Source organism: Plectropomus leopardus, chromosome 1 (assembly GCF_026936395.1).
Source record: "Plectropomus leopardus strain MGB_pleo_1.0 chromosome 1, ASM2693639v1, whole genome shotgun sequence".
Lineage (NCBI taxonomy): Eukaryota > Metazoa > Chordata > Actinopteri > Perciformes > Serranidae > Plectropomus > Plectropomus leopardus.
Window position 1 is genome coordinate 32,883,866 of NC_142176.1, and position 18,739 is coordinate 32,902,604.

The 18,739-nt window shown below is 42.9% G+C and overlaps 1 long non-coding RNA gene across 1 annotated transcript in view; it reads right to left on the reverse strand.

Annotated features, from left to right (window-relative positions):
* Positions 1-3,602: 3,602 nt before the first annotated feature.
* The window catches only part of LOC148190449 (uncharacterized), a 33,128-nt gene continuing 17,991 nt past the window's right edge, over positions 3,603-18,739 (reverse strand). Inside the window, exon 5 of the long non-coding RNA XR_015777037.1 lies at positions 3,603-3,706. This is a non-coding gene — a long non-coding RNA (uncharacterized LOC148190449). The remainder of the gene's footprint in view (positions 3,707-18,739) is intronic.

Sequence of the window (18,739 nt, forward strand, 5' to 3'; positions counted from 1 at the left end):
TAAAAAACTCTGCAAGCCAAAGTGACAATCAATAGCTTTCTCTCTTCTGTTTAATCACACAGCGATATTTTTAATTTGTTTGTTTGTTTGTTGCTCAGATACATGGCTGTATATAGAATATTTATTTGCCCCAGAGGTTTCTCTTGCTTTTGGTTTGAGTCAGCGTTTTGCATCGTTAGCAGTCCCTGTGGAATTCTCTAATGACAGTCCCAATTTGGAGCTTTAATTCAGCGCTGAGCAGAAAACACTCCTCTCTTCAGCTGGCGGGTATGAAAATCTGCCTCCAAAGCTGGCCAAAGCCATTGTTTTACAAGTGGAAACCCCAACGACAATTATGCCTTATTGGTTACGGTTTGGCCGAGTCAGATCGCAGAAGCCTTCTCCTCATGCTCCTTTTCTGCGAATGTGGCTTTCCACAGTTAAGGCGAAGCAAACAAACAAACAAACAGACAAAAGACTGAAAGTTGAACAAACCAGAGGGGATAACAACGCCAAAGACACAACGACATAGCTGAGAGTTTCCAGAGCTGTCACTCCAGTGAGTTCTAGAGACCCGATAATGCACATAAATGGAGGATTAGTGGTCAACCTTGGAAACACATGTGCTGAAAGCAAAGGAAGTGGAGCAGAGAAGGAAGTTTGGCACGTGCAGCAGCTGTGCGGTTGTAGGCACTGCAGGGTTCTTTGATCCTCTGTACTCAGGTGTGACAGGGCTTTGGCAGGCAGCGAGTGCAATGCAGACTGAGGCTGAGGCTGGACGGGCCCATATGGTCTCAGTGAGAGCGTGAGAAAGGGCACCTGCCACGGAGCAAAGAATAACTCAACAAAGTGCTGAAACATTTCCCAAAAACTTCTGAGGCGGTATTAGCACACAGACGTGGTCAGCTAGGATCTGAAAATCATTTTTAGAGTTTGTTTGAAACTCCTTGGAGCCCCAGATGGATTGGATTGATAACACGGGACAGCACAAAGACGATTTGAAAACACATTTAGAGTACTGCATGGGATTGACGACGCATCTGACACAAATGTTAATTATCCTGATGTGGTGAGCTCCACCCATGGCTTGTCGAAGTTGATTGCATTCACAATAATCCTTTTGCACAGTCTGCTAGTATTGCTGTGTACATCTTTTATAAACCGGTACCACTATAAAGGATGATTACCCCAGCATTAATGGTCCCAGGGCTGATTGCATCTCATATAGCAACTGTCATTGTGTTGACCCTTTCATCTGCAGTGATCAGCTAAGCTCCAAAGGAGCCAAATAGGCTGTGGTATAAAGAAAACATGGTGCCATCATCAACTCAGCAAATTTACAGTTCGTCTGGTAACCCGTCTTAAGGTCTTTTAATAAATCAGTCCAACTAAGGATTTATGAAAATGGCTGAGTGAACCCAGAGGTCACAGGCGGTTTAATTTGATACTTGGCAGTAAATCCTCTAATTGTTTTTCAATGCGCCTTTACAGTTGTACAATAATACCACAAGAGTACTAGCTTGCATATCTGAATACATAAAAGGAAACAAAATATCATTTTTATGTGCTGTCTGCTGGACACACCTATGTTTAATAAAATGTTGCATTTGCCCTATAAACCTTGTCTGCGAAAGAGGAAATTAGCCTGTTACCCCGATGCTTAATGAGTTGCATGTTTTTTAGGAATCCAAGTGAAGCGTTGCTGCCATTTTGTCATGATTTGGCGGGCTGTGTTTCAGTCCTGGGCTCTATTATTTCTTATGGGCTAATTAAGACATTAGCCATTATAGAAATTCCTCCACACTCTTTGTGGAGTCAAACCATCGTCTTTCGACTTGTTCCAACTCCCCTGGTGCCTGGGCAGAGCTCCGGTCTGAGGTTTTTTATCTTTGCAGCTGTGATTTCTGGAGCAGAGACAAGAGTTAGCGACCATTTTGACCTTTATGACTCCGTCAGCATCCATCCAACACAACAACCTGAGGAATTGGACAGATAAAACCTTGAGTTCTTTCACTGTGTCTTGAGCAGCAAGGCCCTTTTCCTCTGTTTTTTAGCTCTCAGTGCGCCCTGACTGGAGTTTGTTAACTCTGTCATTTGCAGGGAGACTTTACAAAGGTCACTGTCTGTGTATTTTTCATTAACAACCCAGCGCCGCTCACTCCTCAGCTGGATAATGAGAACCATCGCCTCGGCAGATCTGGAGAAACATTTTTGGTGTCAGCAAATGTCGCAGCTTGATGGCATATAAATGTAATTTATCAGCGTGTTTATGTTGCCGATTTAGTAGGACATTTTTATGCCCCACTAGAGCAGGGATGCTGTGTCAGTGCATAATGACAATGTCACTTGCAATAACAGACAGATTTGGTATTTGTGGCGTCATCTCATAAAGCAGCTCTGCACAGTTTGCCAACTGTGACAACTTTATGATTGTATTTTTACTCTCTTTAGGATAACTTTTGAATATGAACATACTACCCTGACACATGAGAAAGAACTAAGAATAAACTGGAATACCCCCTTGTCCTTTAACTATTCTTACATATACTATCTTTATGTACTACAATGCTCTTCTGTGGAAACGATGCATAAAAGTCTTAATTTAAACAGTACCAACATGGAATGTGTTGCACCAAAATTCACAGGAGGCAGGTTCAGATGTCATTGCCTGTTTTAATATAAAGGCTCTGTTTCTGCACATGCACATTTTGGTACATGCCCATAAAGATACTGTAATCTTCAAACAATAAGAGGAATTGAACTTCTCAGGCTCTCACATCATGTCTGCGAGGGAAGGGACACTTTTATGGCAGCACTAAAAGAAGCTGGCTGATCTTCTATGTTTGATCCTCCCAGGGAGTAGAAAAAAAGGCTAACACTTTAATCAGTTCAATACCTTGTGTTTTTTGCATGGACTTAACAGCACCATCACAAAGTAATTGTCAGACTAATTTTGCCTTTTAACCCAATTCCCTTGCAGATGCAGAATTTTCCAAAGCCTTTTCTTCATCGCCTTTTGTAGGCATGTCCCAAGTGTCGTGGGCCAAGCTGCGTTGTCAATGACAATTACACAGACTGACGGCTACAAAGAGGGAGTAGGCTCCTTAATAACTTGTAAACAAGTTGCAAGATGGAAAAGAATAGTACGAGCTTCAGCTAGCCCCATTACGCTGCTGTAGTATTGGTTCTTACTGATCAAAGGGTTTTTGCTGTTGGATGACGGCCATGCTAGCAGTCCAGCCATTGGCAAGCCACCATGGAGGAGCTTGATAACAGAGCTCATTTGAATGTAGCCCTCTTGCTACAAAGGTTTTGCATGCCAGTTTATTCATGAGGTGTGCATTTTCCATTGCTTCTGTCACTGCTGGTAAGGTGAACTCCGTACAGATGACAGCCACTATATCAAAACCAGACCAGTCCCACAATTATCACTTTCTCTGACTGATGGCTTAAGCTTTCTTTCAACTGAAAGGACCCAAATAGTAAGGAAAGAACAAAAACTGGACAATAAAAAAATCCCTGCAAAAAAAAAAGAAAATCTATGAACTCTTACAGAGAGTGTGCAATGGCAAGAAGAAGAATCATAAATCCTTTTTTGGGTTTGAGTCTAATCAACAAGCCTTTTTTTATTTCATTTACTCACTGTTGCCAGGTTTGATTGATAGGTCAGCCATTTTTCATGGATCATTTCACTTCCAGTAAATATGTGCACAATCACGCTGCCTCACTGAAATGAGAAAAAGAAACACGATTTCTTTTTGTTGTCAATCTTGTAAACCACAACATTTGTATGTTGTCCAGTAATGACAATGTCAGACGGAATGAGCCCCAGAGGGCTTTCTGGGCTTGAGTTTTGAAGGCCACAGACTGACGGATACATGTTAGGGAACAAGGCAGAGAGGAAGCCTCATCATGGCTTTGTGCAACCACCACCCCTACCCCTCATCGCCAAGACTTCTTCAGTGGATGACATATTCTGATGGCAGACGCTCACAGGAAAACAATGTTTCTCTTTAAGGGTGTAACTGCACTTTTTTTTAACCATTTCCACAGTATGATCTATTAATCTCTAAATCTTTGCTGTAAATTCAAGTTGATAAAGTATGGTGAAAAGCATAACCATGTGTCTGCTCTTTGAGTTGGATTTAAGGATTAATTTTAAATGGTCATTTGAGTCTTGCTACCATTATTTAAGCACTGACGCATACAGTATATGAGCCATCAAGGTCCTACTTAATGTCTGTTTTAAAAAGGTATTATGATTCAAAGTATAGCCAGCACTGAAATAGACTGCATATTATGAAGTAAATGTTACTTGCACAATGTAATGGCTATAGTACAATGAAAACATTCGTGGTTAGATTTGTTCCCAATAAGCTTCACTCTCACTCTGCAACTCTGTCGGGCACGATCTCCCAGGGAAAAAAAGGCTTCAGTTACGGCACACTGGAATTGTGTCAACCACTGTTCAACCGAAACAGGGAGGGTCGCGCTATTGTTTTCTACCAGTAACTATCAATAGCAATGCCCAGTTACCAAAGAGTATCAGTGTTAATTTCTTTACAGTTATCCCTAGTAGTGGAAATAGCAGAGGGCAGTGTAATGTAAGTAACAGCAGAAACTGTGGTAGTTGCAAGCTTCAAACTGATCTGGATGTCCAGAGGACCCTTTCTGTTTGGAGTTTAAATCTTGCTGCCGTGTCTACACCAACAACACAGGAGTGGAAAGAAAGAGGAAGAGACAGAGACAGATAAAGACACAGGACAAAGAAGAAGAAGTCCCAGAAGCAACTCCTTGCTTCAAGTATGTTTGATACCAGTAGTTTGGAGTTCTGAGCTCTGTTAAATACACTTACAGTACAGATTATGATGTTCACGAATTGACTGGGAGGTTAAAAATGTACTGTAAGGAGTGTAATGATAAAGAAATCATGTCCTCCATTTGAAAGGTGGCATTTACTCTGATAAATTGTTGCTGAAATATTAGAATAGTCAAACAGTATTGATACTATCCAACTATTTTAGCAACTGCCGATTTTGCCGACTTCTCTACATTTGGTTCTTGAAAAAAAAGTGCACTGACTAAGTATCTGATGGAGCGAGGACTGTCAAAGTTTCCTCCGAGACTCTCAGAAAACACACCGATCCACTCCGGCCCCGGTGCGGATTATACCTGTGTCAAAATGCTCGACACATCTTCACAAGCCCTTCACAAGTGCAAGCTCTGCATAACAGTGAGATTTCAAAGAGTTACACCAAGAGCTGTGATAGTACACACGACTGCCTGTGTAAGTGATGAATCCTTACAAAGAGGCCCTCGTCGTCCCAGGAGATGTCCTCATGTTCACGGAGAGAGGTAACGCAGAGGACAAACCCATTGCAGATACTGCAACTATCCCTCTAATGTATATTTATAGCACTTCACTTGCATTTAAAAAGTTTAAAAACCTATCTAAGAATGCTAAATATCTTTGATCTCCTCCTGAGCATAATGCAAACAGATAATTGTGTTTACTTTTTTCTGCCTATTGATATATACACAGCTTTTCCCTATGAATATATCAGACGGTATCAAAGATAAGTCTATTTCTACAAGGAAGCTTTGTGACTGCTCTCTAGTCTGCAATTTGTCAGTGTGATATTTATATTCGCTTTCATATTTCCACTGGCACTAATGGCTTGTGGTCCGATAAACACAGAGAAAACTACTGAGTGGATTCATATATTAGTTTTGCTGTTTATTTCCTTTTGGTTGTCCCTGTTTATATCTTTATTTCTTTTATAATAATGGTCTAACTGCTGGAAATGGTCCGCAGGTGGGTTCACATCAAGGTGAGATAGCCTGTCTACCTTTGTTGTACTAAAATCTGTGAATGATTGATCCGTTTACACTTTAAATACAAAGCTTTTAGGTTTTACCAGCCCTCAGTGGTGCTGCCACTCTGTCTGTCTCCTCCTGTTTGAAGATAAAATCAACTTGAGCATACTTCAAGCACATTCTGGGTCATAATACGTTTTACACAGACGTTAATAATTGATACAGAAAAGCAAGCAAAGAGGTTAAAGTCATAACAGCCGTTGAAATATAATAGCAGACAGTACGGCGTCGGTTTACCTCTGACAGCTGATCAGTCGCGCTCCTTCTCTGGAGTTTGATCCGCTCACCGCTGCATGCTAGTCAATCATAAGGAACAATAAACTGAAGTTGCTACAGGCGTGACGGCGTGGAGAGCGGAGAGGAGCATGGTGGCTACTCGTCAGACTAATTAACCATACAGACAGGGCCCAGCGCCATAACCCAAGACAATTCCAATCTGAGGGGCTGTAATTGAAGTGACAAGTTAATTACAGGCTGATATTATCGTGCGTTCCTTGTAACACCCCTCTCTAACCCCCTCTCCGCTTCTCCCTTTCCTCCTGTCTCAGCCTCTTCCCCGTTCTCTCAAACCTACTCTAACTTCCATCCTCCAACGTGTTAATTAAGAACGGTAGCCCAACAGGTTTGGAGCTTGTGCACATGCACCCCCTCTACCCCTGACCTTTTCACCTGTGCTGGATGTATAATTAAACGGAAATAAGTCCACTTTGTCTCATTTTCATTTACAACATTTATGAGCTGCACTTTGTAGACTCGAAACTCCCAGCAGCCACGGCGGCAGCACCGCCGCCACAGGCCCCTCGGCTCAGCCCTCTCTACCCGATCCCACCCAGCACCTCGGTGCACCTCTGTAATTAGCGTTAGCATCTTCTTTAAACAAGCTACATAAAGTTTAGTGGCAGGATTAAATCAGATCATTACCATAATATGGCTGTGCAATTTGCCCCTATCTCTCTGCTTTTCCGCCACATCAAAGCCCGGCGGAGCACTGGTGTAATTGGGCCATGCCGCCTTGTCAAGATGATTCAGCCTGATGGCTGCTCCTCTCCCTGAAAAACCTCCTGGGCATGATAATTAATGGAGAAGAAAGTCAAGTCAACTGGAAGAGAAGAAGAAGGAGGAGAGAAAAAGAATAAAAAAAAAAACTTTGGACAGCTCCACATGAATATTTCACACCTCTGACTTATTCAAAATTAACATTATCAATTTGATGTATAATGGATATTAACTTTGTCAACACCATTTCCTTTTAATCCTGCTACGTTTTTCATGATGTTCCTCAATCTGATTCCTTATGCTGTGACCTTATGAGTGGCTCTAATGATGTAAGTGAGGCGAAATCAAAGTTTGTTTGGCTCGTTGTATCCCTCTTAGATCAGTGTTGTCATTTCTGATGAGGTGTCGACATGAGGACAGCTGCCATTCAATGAGTTCACATACAGATGATTTTGAAGCTGATTTCCCTTTGGAGTTAAGGTAACAAACAGTGCCTTGTGTATCTATTATAATTTCCTTTTCAAATAGTCTCGTGAGACCAATGCCAATGGCATTACAACAACCTCGGCGTCTTACACAAAATCAGTTTTCTTTGATAATTTACATCATTATGTCACCTTGTAGGAAGAATGCAAATTACAGGCCTGCTGTGCCTTTGTTGACACTCTTTGCCAACACACTTTGGTAATGAATAAGGCAAGGCTTCAAACGCAGACAGGTGCTGGGCGTCTAGTAACTCTCACTATGAATATCCGGAGTAGAAAGTCAGCCTGGGTCACTGTTGATTTGTTGCAAATTAGCACCATATGTTTTATCTCTGCGTTTACATATGAATGACTCCAAACACAGAGAGTGAGGCTGGAGGTGGGCGAGGGGATGAATATCGATGATTTCTCTCTATGCCGCGTATGGGGGGAGAGGTGGGGGGACAGAATGGTGCCTGCCATTCAAATGTCCATCATCTGTTCAGCTAGTGAGGGAGGAGAGACAATGCTGGTGACAGTTGGTGACAGAGACAGCTGGTTGTCCCACTAGCCCCTGCCTGTGATCCACTGTGAGGTGACACCTCGGACAAAAAAAAAAAAAAAAGCGGTGGAAAAAAAACATCTTTGACTAATCAAAACAGCGGGCCAGACGCCCTGCCTGCGCCAACAGGAGACCAATGCCATGAGGACGCCTGGCTGGCATGTCAGACAATACCTTCTCTGTCACAGCACTCCGTCTTCCTCCTTCCATCTGCCCTTCGTCGAGTCTTCATCCACCAGCGTCGGGGCACTGGGGGTTGTCAGCTAAACCAAGTAACCTTTTCCGCTCTTTCATTTCTTCCACCCCAAATTTGAATATGAAAAGGGACTCAGTCAAAGACCATCACTTTAATGACATTTGGCAGTCATTTGATTTATTAGGTTTTAGAGGGAGGGGAGAAGAAATCCACTAAATATTTCATATGCCATGCTAATCCTTGTAATATTGCCAGCTGAAGCCATGTACCTGCACCGCTAAGACGTGAGGCACATGGATTTCTCACAGTCAGATGGCTGGAAATGCCTGTGAGTCTACTGAATAATAAAATAGCCGTACTGAAATATTTAGTCTTTGATTCCCATTAAAGGAATCTTTAAAACATGAGATTTACGTTTCGGTGAGGGAAGAAAAGAATTGTGATAGTAGAGACGGCAATCACAACACACTCACACAGAACAACCTTCAGCCAGTCTGAATAACAGTGTCTCCCTCTGTACTCTTTAAAAAGTAGATATGGGGAGAAACAGACGGTGCAGGTTCAAACAAAGAGCACGCTGCCACGGCAGAACAAATGGCTCACAAGAAGCAGTTTGCGTGATAGCATGTGTTGTGTTTCTATGGTTGATGTCGGGTGAAAAGCACAAGTGACGAGAGATAGGACCTACACATATATAAAACATTGTGTGACAAAAGTAGCTTCAGAACTGGGAATGAAAGGAAATGAGGTGTCAGCAGTTTCATTCCGCTTGCGACACTTCTCTCATCTCAGCCCTGTTTGACATTTCCACAGCTGCTCCGAGCAGTAAGCGTCGTACTGAGGATACCAATGCTCCCTTTGTTCGCAAAGCACTTTGTCCATTTGACTGCGATCCAGATAGACTGAGAGAAGAGACAAAAAGTGACAGGGACATAAACGGAAGCATGTGGTTTACAATCTGCATCCCCAGACCTCGAGGCCTACAGTATGTTGGCTGACAGTGCATAGGCCTGATGTGCAGGCGCGTAGGCGAATGTGCCACATGGTGCCTTCTTGCCTCCCATCTCAGGACACTTCCTAAATTATTCTCTCCCCACAAATCCTTGGCAGCCACCTCTCCCTCTTTCATATTTGACATTGACCTCGTCGTGACATCACCCCCTCTGGGCACTGTGGCATCACCAAGAGATATGATGAAAGCATCCAAAGACAGGCCACCATGACTACACACAAAACAGACACTACTTTGAACTGCTTGCCTCCTTTTGTTTTCGCTGCAGTTTAAGAGCGGGGGTGGTCAGAGGCCGGCGCAGCTCGCCGTAATGTGCGGCTCACATGTGGCCAGAGCCTGAGTAATGCTGCTTCTTTGGTCGGGGCCATGTCGAGAGACGCGCCACAAATATCCACAGACTGAAATAACAACAACTGTACGACAGTAAACGCTACAGATCTAACATTTCATTTTTAACCAAGCAAAACCAGCGTGTTTTTCTATTCTGTTCCACATAACTGCGCTGCTGTAGGCTATTTGCAATATGCAATACCCAAAGGCTTTGGTGCTGGTAAGAAGAGAACTCACTGTATTGACTAGAGAGGAAACTGTGATCTTCTGTTCCCTGCAGATTCTTTTACTTTGGGAATATGTGTCACAGTGGCATGTGTCACATAATAGTACTGTTTGTACATGTGATATCTATCTCTCACTTGCATTACTGTTAAGAAGAGATGGTGTGACTAAGATGTGATGTAAAATATATACATGTTGTACATACAATATCTATAGCCTGTCATGTATTAGCTGATAACTCATCGGTTTATCATGGAGCACAATGGCCCCTGGGAAGCTTAAAGAGGGAGACCACAGGAGACACTGCCCCACGTCCGCACTACAGAGGTTTGCAGGTAATGAAGCAGATGCCGATGAGGTATCTGTGTTTGTCCCTGTATGCACATGTGTACTCTACTTGTGCATGTGCATGGATGCTCATGCTGGAGTTGCTAGTTACACATGCTAATCACAGCTACTGGGTGTGTAATTGGACATAACAGGCGTCACTCGGGCGGGGTGGGCAGGAAGAGGCAGAGTGGCTCCTTGAAGGCCTGGCTAGCTAATTTGCACATAGTGATATTCCCGCGTTGACAACTGGAGGCAAATAAATGAGCCGGGGAAAAGGCAGCCAGACGATATGCCACCGCGCACCCGCTGCTTGATTTGCCACCAGGGCTTCTGCACCCAGGTAGCACAATTACTGCCCATCCTCTCTCCCTAAATTGTGAAGCGGAAGAGAAGTGACACCCATAAGGCGTGCATCACTGTAATCGAATCTAAATGAAGGCTGTGCATAACCAGAGCTCCCACCTGAGACAGTGGGAGAGATGTGACCGCGCCAGCCTGTCAACACCGTGTCAACACACCCGTTCACAGCCCCGTCTGCATGCATAATCACACCAATCATTACAGTGTCAATGATGATAATGTAAATATAAAGAGTGGAGGCAGGAAGGAAGAGGAAGAGGAGCGAAGCAAGGGAATGCTGGGCAACTTAGAGAGTAGAAACAGTGACTGCGAGCATGAACAATGTAGCAGTGGGAAGGGAAAATGTTCAGTTGAATTTTGATCAGTTACACTGAGGTTACTTTACATCAGGTGGTGGGGAGAGTACACACATGTGCACCAGGGTGAAGATCACATGTGACATTTGAGGTTTGGTGTAAGTTTTAGGGAGTAACTTTTAGGAAGCATGTCAGCATCAGGTGATAGCTATAGTTGGATGACAGAAATATAAGTGCATCCTGTTATGGGTGCTCCTTCTCATTATATATGCAAGTTTGGTGAAGCAATTACAGCCATGCCAGCGAAAGTTCAACATATCACCCTAAATAAATCAACATATCACCTTGACAATGGTACCATGAAGCTAATATTAGCAATGGTAGTACAGTATGGCCAAGGCAATGTTTCATAATTGACAGAAAAAGTGGCTTACAATATCTTCACAGCCTATTGATGTGCATTGTGACAGCCTGATGTTGAATCATAATTGGACACTGAAATGTATGTAACAATCTGAAATAATGAGCTATGTGCATATAATGTGTCTAGCTCCTAGTTTGACATGCTTAGACTGTGGCATGGGTAGCACAGGTTATTGCACATGGTTGTCTCTGATAGCTGGTTAGCAAGGTAGCTTGTTAACTCAAAAATGCTGCACGACTCTTGTCACTAAGCCAATTACTGCTATTGAAATGTATCCAAAAGACCCGTCACATTCGTACCTTCAATATTATTGCTGATGGTACACTAGGCTACATGTCAGAGCTAGCTTGCTAGCACTGGGCGAAGTGCTGCGTGTACTGGTTTGTGTGACACATTTAGCAAGTAAAAACCTTTCACACATAGTTAGCTTAGAGTGTTACGTAGCCTTTAACATCTAAAACAGCTTTTCAAAATGAGGCTGGTGCCTATTTTGTTTTTGTAATTGTGTATTATCTGCTTTACATCATCATGGTTTGTGTATCATAGGTCAAGCAATAGCAAATGCAGTTATTAAATAAATTGTAGCATGTTTGCCGTGGTAGTCAGGGGCGTTTGTAGGATTCGAGGACATCGGGGGCTGAGCCCAGACCTCTGTAGGGAGGGTCCGGGTAAATGAGCATGCTTTTGAAGCTTTTTAAAAAATATACTCTGGCTCTTTGTTTACCCTTTTGTTTTACTTAGCAGATAAATTATTAATTATAATGTTAAAGATATTAGTAGATGTTAGTACTTAGTATTGAGTAGATACTTAACCTAACAACTGCTATCAATAAAAAGTTATTGACTGGAGTCAGAAAAATAGCTAAATGTAATTATGTAAACAGTGGTGGAATGTGAATAACTATTAAAGTACAAGTACAAACAGAATCACTGATTATTAAATCAGGGGCTTTTTGATTATTAGGCCTATTCTTTAAAAAAACAACTATATATTTATATACAGGGCTATTTATAAAACATTTGGGTCTGAGGCCTCAGGCGCCCAGGCCTTATGACACCACAGCTGGTTGTGTCAATGCGTGACCCAAGCTTACAGTTGAAAATCAGTTCATTGGTTAGACCTGGCTCATCTGTTGATTAATGTGTGCTCTCCTTGTACAAAATAAAGATGACAATGGGGTTATGTGAGGCATCATTTAGACAGAATAACTGTGTGCATGCCTGTCTGCCTCCGTGTGTGTGTATATGAACTAGCTCACCATTGCAGGAGTTTAAATCATTGCTGATGTCAGAAGGGACACGCTCCATGCCACCCAGCATCATTATCAGCACTTCCTGGTGCCAAAGGGGAAGCATTAAATCCTCTCCACCACCCCAGCGATTGAGACTGTCACTGTCATTAACCCGAGGTGACGGCGGTGCAGGTCACTCAGCCCGTTAGCCGCTATCCCCGTTGACATCTACACACTGCTAACCTGCCAGCAACAGAGACGTATGTCTGTATAATACTGGAGCCTGAAACCAGCCTGTTTCTGTCACTGCAAAACTTTACTCCGCTCCAGTATGAGCCATAGGAGTTACTACTGATGGTCTCAGCGAGGACGAGGAAGTTGCAAGTAGGATATCAAGTCTGTAGTTGTGTTTTCAACACATGGGCCCCTCTTTGGTCTTCAATTTTTTTCTTTTTCCTTAAACTTTTAATTAAATGGCTTTAAAATAGTTGTAACAGTGCTCTGACTCTGCAGCTAAAGTGCCAGCCTAATGCTTACATGTAAATTCAACCGTAAACGGATTATAAAAATTTTAGAGACCTATGACAATCTATGAAGCCAAAATCTACATTAATTATTGATGAAGACGATATTTTCCACACACTTTATTATGAAGGATTTTGAAAGAAAAATCTAATATTGTATAAATAAACCAATGACCTTGCTGTAGAAAAATCTTACTTGCCATCTTATAGTGTTTTTCTTCATGTCACCTCTCTGGCCCAGCAGCAACTGGTGCTAAATTTGGTTTCCCATGTTTTCGTTCCATAATCCCATCATTCTTGTGTTTCAGTTATTCGACTGGCCTAAACTTCTCAGCGAGCAATTTCCTTCCCTGTCATGAACACCAGTGAGGGGGGAAAAAAGCTATCGACAGCACGGCTCTGGTTAAAGTGAGGATGGCGACACCCTGTTTAACGACGGTGTGTACTTTGTACCGTAAGTGTAATACGTGATTTACAGTACTGTGGATTTTTATTTTGAGGGATCCAGCTGCCTTCTCGGGTGATGATGAAGTAGCAGCACAGGGATATAGGAAGTTGGCCAGTCTCTGGAGGCTTTGACCAGACATGTTTCCCTCTTTCTTTAGCCCACAATTAGAAGCGATAGTCTCCCACTCCAACGATGGCTCCCTCTCCTCAGCAGAGATATATTTATCTGAGGATAATTGGCCATTAAATCCTCACTTGACAACTGTGAAAATGCCACCCCAAGAGTAATCTGGCTGCCAGAAAATGACAACGGTTGGCAGAGCTGTCGACTGCTGGGAGCCACATCAGGAATGGATGGATCTATTCCACACACTCACATCCATACACATGCACACGAACGGAGCCGGCTGTCCTAATCAAATTCCTTCCTGTTCGGAAGGCTTGTGATTTTTAAAATTTTTTTTTAAAAGGAACCCCCTCATTATGATCCTTATTAAAAGACAGGTCTCAGCAATAAGGATAAAACAGCATCCCTTTAAACCCTTCTGTCACTAAAGAGAAATGCATTTTTTAGCTTTATTTATTTTCATTAAGTGTGCAAGCTCCCTGCTTTGATCACTTGATCGGGGTACTCTATATTCAATTACGGATGTCGCACTTCTTTGAAAGCACTTGTGTAAAATTGGATTCTTCTTAGCATAGCGTCTGTCTGACTTAAGCTGATCCTTATCATACGGTTCAAAGTATCTGAGCTTACCAGCTTTTTGAGGCTGTCGAGAGCCCGGCCAAGGCAAATGAGAAGACAAGCGTTGCGCTATAAATTTCTGTCCTTTTCGTCCAAGTGCCTTGGCTGTCTCTCAAGCTGCTAACATGAATCAGACTGAGCAGCAGATACAGTAAGTGTAATTACTCTCAAAGGATGAAGGAAAGACCAGATCTTTGATGGCGTTTCAAATACTGGCCATAGTTAGCCCCTGGGTGAACATCTTTCTGCGTGTTTTCTTTCCCTCTCTGATCAACTCCATACCAGACCTCTTATTACATTAGAAATATTTCCATTTTGAGATTTAACCATTAATTAAGTTGTGTTTGCATAAAAGGACTCCTTGATTAAAACTTTATGGAAAGGTGGTGGATCATGATCAGCGAGGTTAGACTCGTACTGGTTGGGGTTTTTGTTGTTACTGACATCTTGGATCAGCATGCAGCATTTGTGTGTTTTATTGTCTGGCAAGAAACCGCTGACCATGACAGAGCGGTTGCCATAGGAATGTGAACATTATCTCTCACAGAGGAGGTCGAGGGGGTCTCTTTGTCTTAATCTGGTAAACATGTGTTGGAAATGAAAGGCTGATTGAGTTTCTGTGTTTGTTCAGGAGAGTGGAAGAGCGAGCAGAGCTTTAAAAAACTGCCATAAATTCATGACTGGCAAAAGAGTCTTTTCTGTCAAGATCCATCAGGCCCCCAGGAAGTATGCTGGGCCTTGAAGCCTTTTTCATAGTGACCAAGCAGCGAAATTTCAACTCCGGACTCTGTCACTTGATGCCTTTGGGCCCTTTTTTGCATAGCCTTACATTGCAATTGAGATGTCTGTAAATCAACGGTCCCGCGACCCTTAAGAGGACAAGCGGTTACAGAAAATGACTGACTGACTGACTGACTGACTGACTGACTGAATCACCGGTTACATTTTTTCAAGCATTATAACCAGGGCTGAATTTGTGCCGGATCCTGCCATGAGAACAGGATCCGGCACCTCCCACGTTGGGACTGGTACCTGTTTAATTGGATCTGGCACCTCCTGTGTCACTATGAAAATATGTAAATACATTTTTGTCTAATATTTAATGTTATCTGTCTTATTAGTCTTTATTTCCCATTGAAGTCACAGAAAAATCCCTTGTTTGCCTATTGTAGATCAGTCAGTTGCATTGTAAAATAGAGGGAAAGAGAGAGAGGGAGACTGGGCACTTCAGGTCACGCAGCTCGTGGAGTTTGGGAATTTTGTGCACGTTAAGTGAGCTGATGTTGTGATTTGAAACTGCGGTTTGAATTAAGACAGTCTGCCCTCAGCGGCAAGGAGGAAACTGGTAAAATGGCTAAAAACCACAACCTTGTTGACTTTCCTCAAACTAGCCAGCCAGTCAGACCCTAAGCAGGCCCAAGTCATTTCGACAGATTAATAGTTTGGAGACCCCAGTGAGGTCATGGACAGAAAAAGGACACAGAACTGCCCAAAAACGGGGAGTAAAGAAACAAGCGTATGATTACTTTAAGTTACTTTAACAAGCAAGTGGACATTTTTGCTGCTCAATGGTGAAATTGTTACGCATGCCTGTAGCTATATTAAAGGTGGAGTGTTGGTGCGGCGCTGTCTGTAGTGCTGAAAAGAGATGACGGTACAGATAGACAGACGTCATTTACCTTGCTTGTTCTGATGTGGACAAGACAAAGAAGTTACGCAACGGTGATGGAAAGCACACGCTGCAAACTGTTAACAGCTTTTTCTATGCATTTCATCCTGCTGATTTTGAGTGACAAAATACTCTGATTAATAAATCTATGTAAATATTGCTATGTTTGTGAATACAGTGCTTTGTTTAGGTTTGTTTAGTTGAAACCTGAAACATCCCCCTCTCTTTATTCTGGGACCTCCTATTTTCCAAATTAAACACTGATTATAATTCCTGTAACATTACTTCTTTCACTATCATGATCCATTTGGTCTAATAATATTTGACAAGGCTAGAGAAGCTGTAAGATTAAATCACTTTATTTCCATTCATGTTAGCAAAGTGCTAAACCTGAAGTTGCCGCCTGGGTCAGCAGTACGCCCGGGGCACACTGCTGGCGTGAGTAGCACTGCTCAAGCACGTCTCAGCTGCTGCTCAGCTGCTGCTCAGCTGCAGCACATGTAGAGAAATAGAGGCTTGACGATTCTTTCCATGTGACGCGCATGGCTTTAAGCAAAAATAGACAGTGAAGATGGACGTTTAATGGTCATATTGACTATATTCCTTCCTTTCACTACAATTTCAAAGTCTATACCTGTCACAGATATAAAGAAATACGAGTTTATTCATTTTACTCGACCTTCCATGTCTCTGTTTCAAAATAAATTCTATCAGCAGAATCCCCTCACTTGTTGACACAAGGCTTTGAATTGTGAAATATTTGCAGGACGTTGTTGTTGACAATGCAGGAGATTGCAGTTTATAAATGGAACGTGCTTATTATTGTGGAAATCCAGCACTCATAGCAGGCAACTCTGCAGCAGCGTCACAGCAACAACGCTGCCAGTGCAAACATCACAAGTGTGCATGTTGCACCAGTTTGGCGAGGTTGCTGTCACGCACTGCTGACATATGCAGTGTGTTCTGGGCGGAAGTTTCTGGTAGAGCAGTTTAACAATTTGGCTTAAAGTACCACTGAGCAACTTTCATGGAAAAGATCAAGGTCCCGTATTCAATACTGTTTCCAGGTTTCTTAATACATCCATGGTGTTCACTGCAGTGAAAGGTTTCTCCCTAAATAAGAATGCCGTGTAACCCCTCTTGCTTCTGATCTAGGCCAGAGCACAACTTAACACTTACAGCGCAGCACCTGCGTATGGAGATGTCGCATGCTTTCAGACAAAGGTAGCGGAGAGAATGGGGAAACCATGCTTTGAGTGTAGCCTGTCTTTTCAGATGTCATTTGTGTTGCAGATTCAGGGGCTGACTTAAATCACAGCACCCTGCCAGAGCATGTTACAGGAAACAACCATCTCCAGTCCCCATCTAGGAAGCTGAGAGCTTTCTCTGATATCCCTCAGACAGTACTGGACAACAGGCAAAGGATGATAAGTAATATTACTAATAATACACTGAGCAGCAGAAAAAAAGGGGTGGATTCTGCTCTAAAAGCTCCAGACTGTGTTGTTTATTAATTCAAAACAGTGTTTCAGTTTCACAATCCATGTTATCAAAAATTCCAACATTGTCTTGAGTGCAATCTCATGTTGAAGCAATAATGGGACGGAAAGTACGGCAGAGGTGAATGGAAGGTACGTAGCATAAACTATTCACCAGAGCCCGTGAGATAGGGGGAGATGGAGTGCGTGAAAGCAGTGTTTCTGTATTCCCGCACCTCTTTCCACCAGTGACAACACCCAAAACAGACGCACTCTACGTTTTAACAGTTTGTCGAAGAAGCTTTTGTTTGTTCCATTGTGTTTTTTGCCTCTGTTGTTTTTTTTACACCCCTTCCTTTCACATCAGTCCTTTACTCTGGAGGCTGCCTCGTCGCTCATAAACAACAGCGCTCTCCCAGTCGACTCTGTTTGATGACCTACATTACATTCTCTTTGCATGGAGGTACAGCGGGCTTACATGTTGTGTGTGCATAAACTGCGGTGTAAATGACTCGAACAAAAGGGAGGAGCAGCCGTACGGGGATGGAAATGAAAGTGCGTACCATTGTAGGGGACACATTGCATCAAGAGAGCTCAGTGTAGTCTAAACACTGCCACTGAGGGTTTGTGTCACTAATGACGGCTTGCAGTGGTGCGACGTGTGTGTGAACATGCTTTATGAGCATGTGTGCGCTCATCATGGGTTCGTCCCTCACACATGAAACACAGCTCCTCTGGGACCAACTGGCAGCCACTTCCTTCCTCGGGTTTGACAAGTTATATGTAATAACAATCCACCGCAGAGGATACAGTGTGTCTTTTACCTTTGGGGCTGGGTGTCTCAAACAAGCGTGCATCTGTGGATGCGATGCACAAAGTATCAGCCCAAATGAGTTTCATCTGGGTGGATGGTGAGCACATTGGACGTGCTTTGATCATAATGCAAGACCCAGCGCCCCACATCATGGTAAAATCATGTACTTACTTCTATTGTATGTACAGTGATTGTGCTCAACAACCCAGTGTGCCTCTCTGAGCAAAACCACATATGTTCAGCATGGATGAAAAGTCAACTCCGTGATGTTCATCCAACAACAGCCCCTTTGATTGCTGCTTTTCAGGCACGGGCAGTTTCACCATCTGAAAGCCACGTCTGCAGTGTCTCAGACTACACCGATGGCACTGTTAACTTGTGTAATGTGTCATGTGGACGTCTGTTCGCTTCGAAGTAAAACCTCCATTCTGAAAGAGCCATCACACAAATTAAGCCTCTTCATTTCCCCCTCTCCAAAAACTAAAAGTTTTGCTGTTATCCCTGAGAGCAGCACTAAAGCAGAAAGCCAGTTAAGCTCCATTAGGAGCCTGCGCGCTGTGACGATCTCATTGGAAGTGCTGGATGAAAATTGCCCGGATTAATGTGTTAATCCGCCTCTTTAAAATGCTAATGTCCATTTTATGCCCATTAAATCTCAGTGTGCGTTTTCTTTGATGCGTGCAATTTCTATCAATTAAACACAGAGGAGTGAAACAGGCAGGAGGGAGATTAGTTCTCTTGCTTCAAGCATGAATTTCTCCTTTTGGTTTCATATTTAT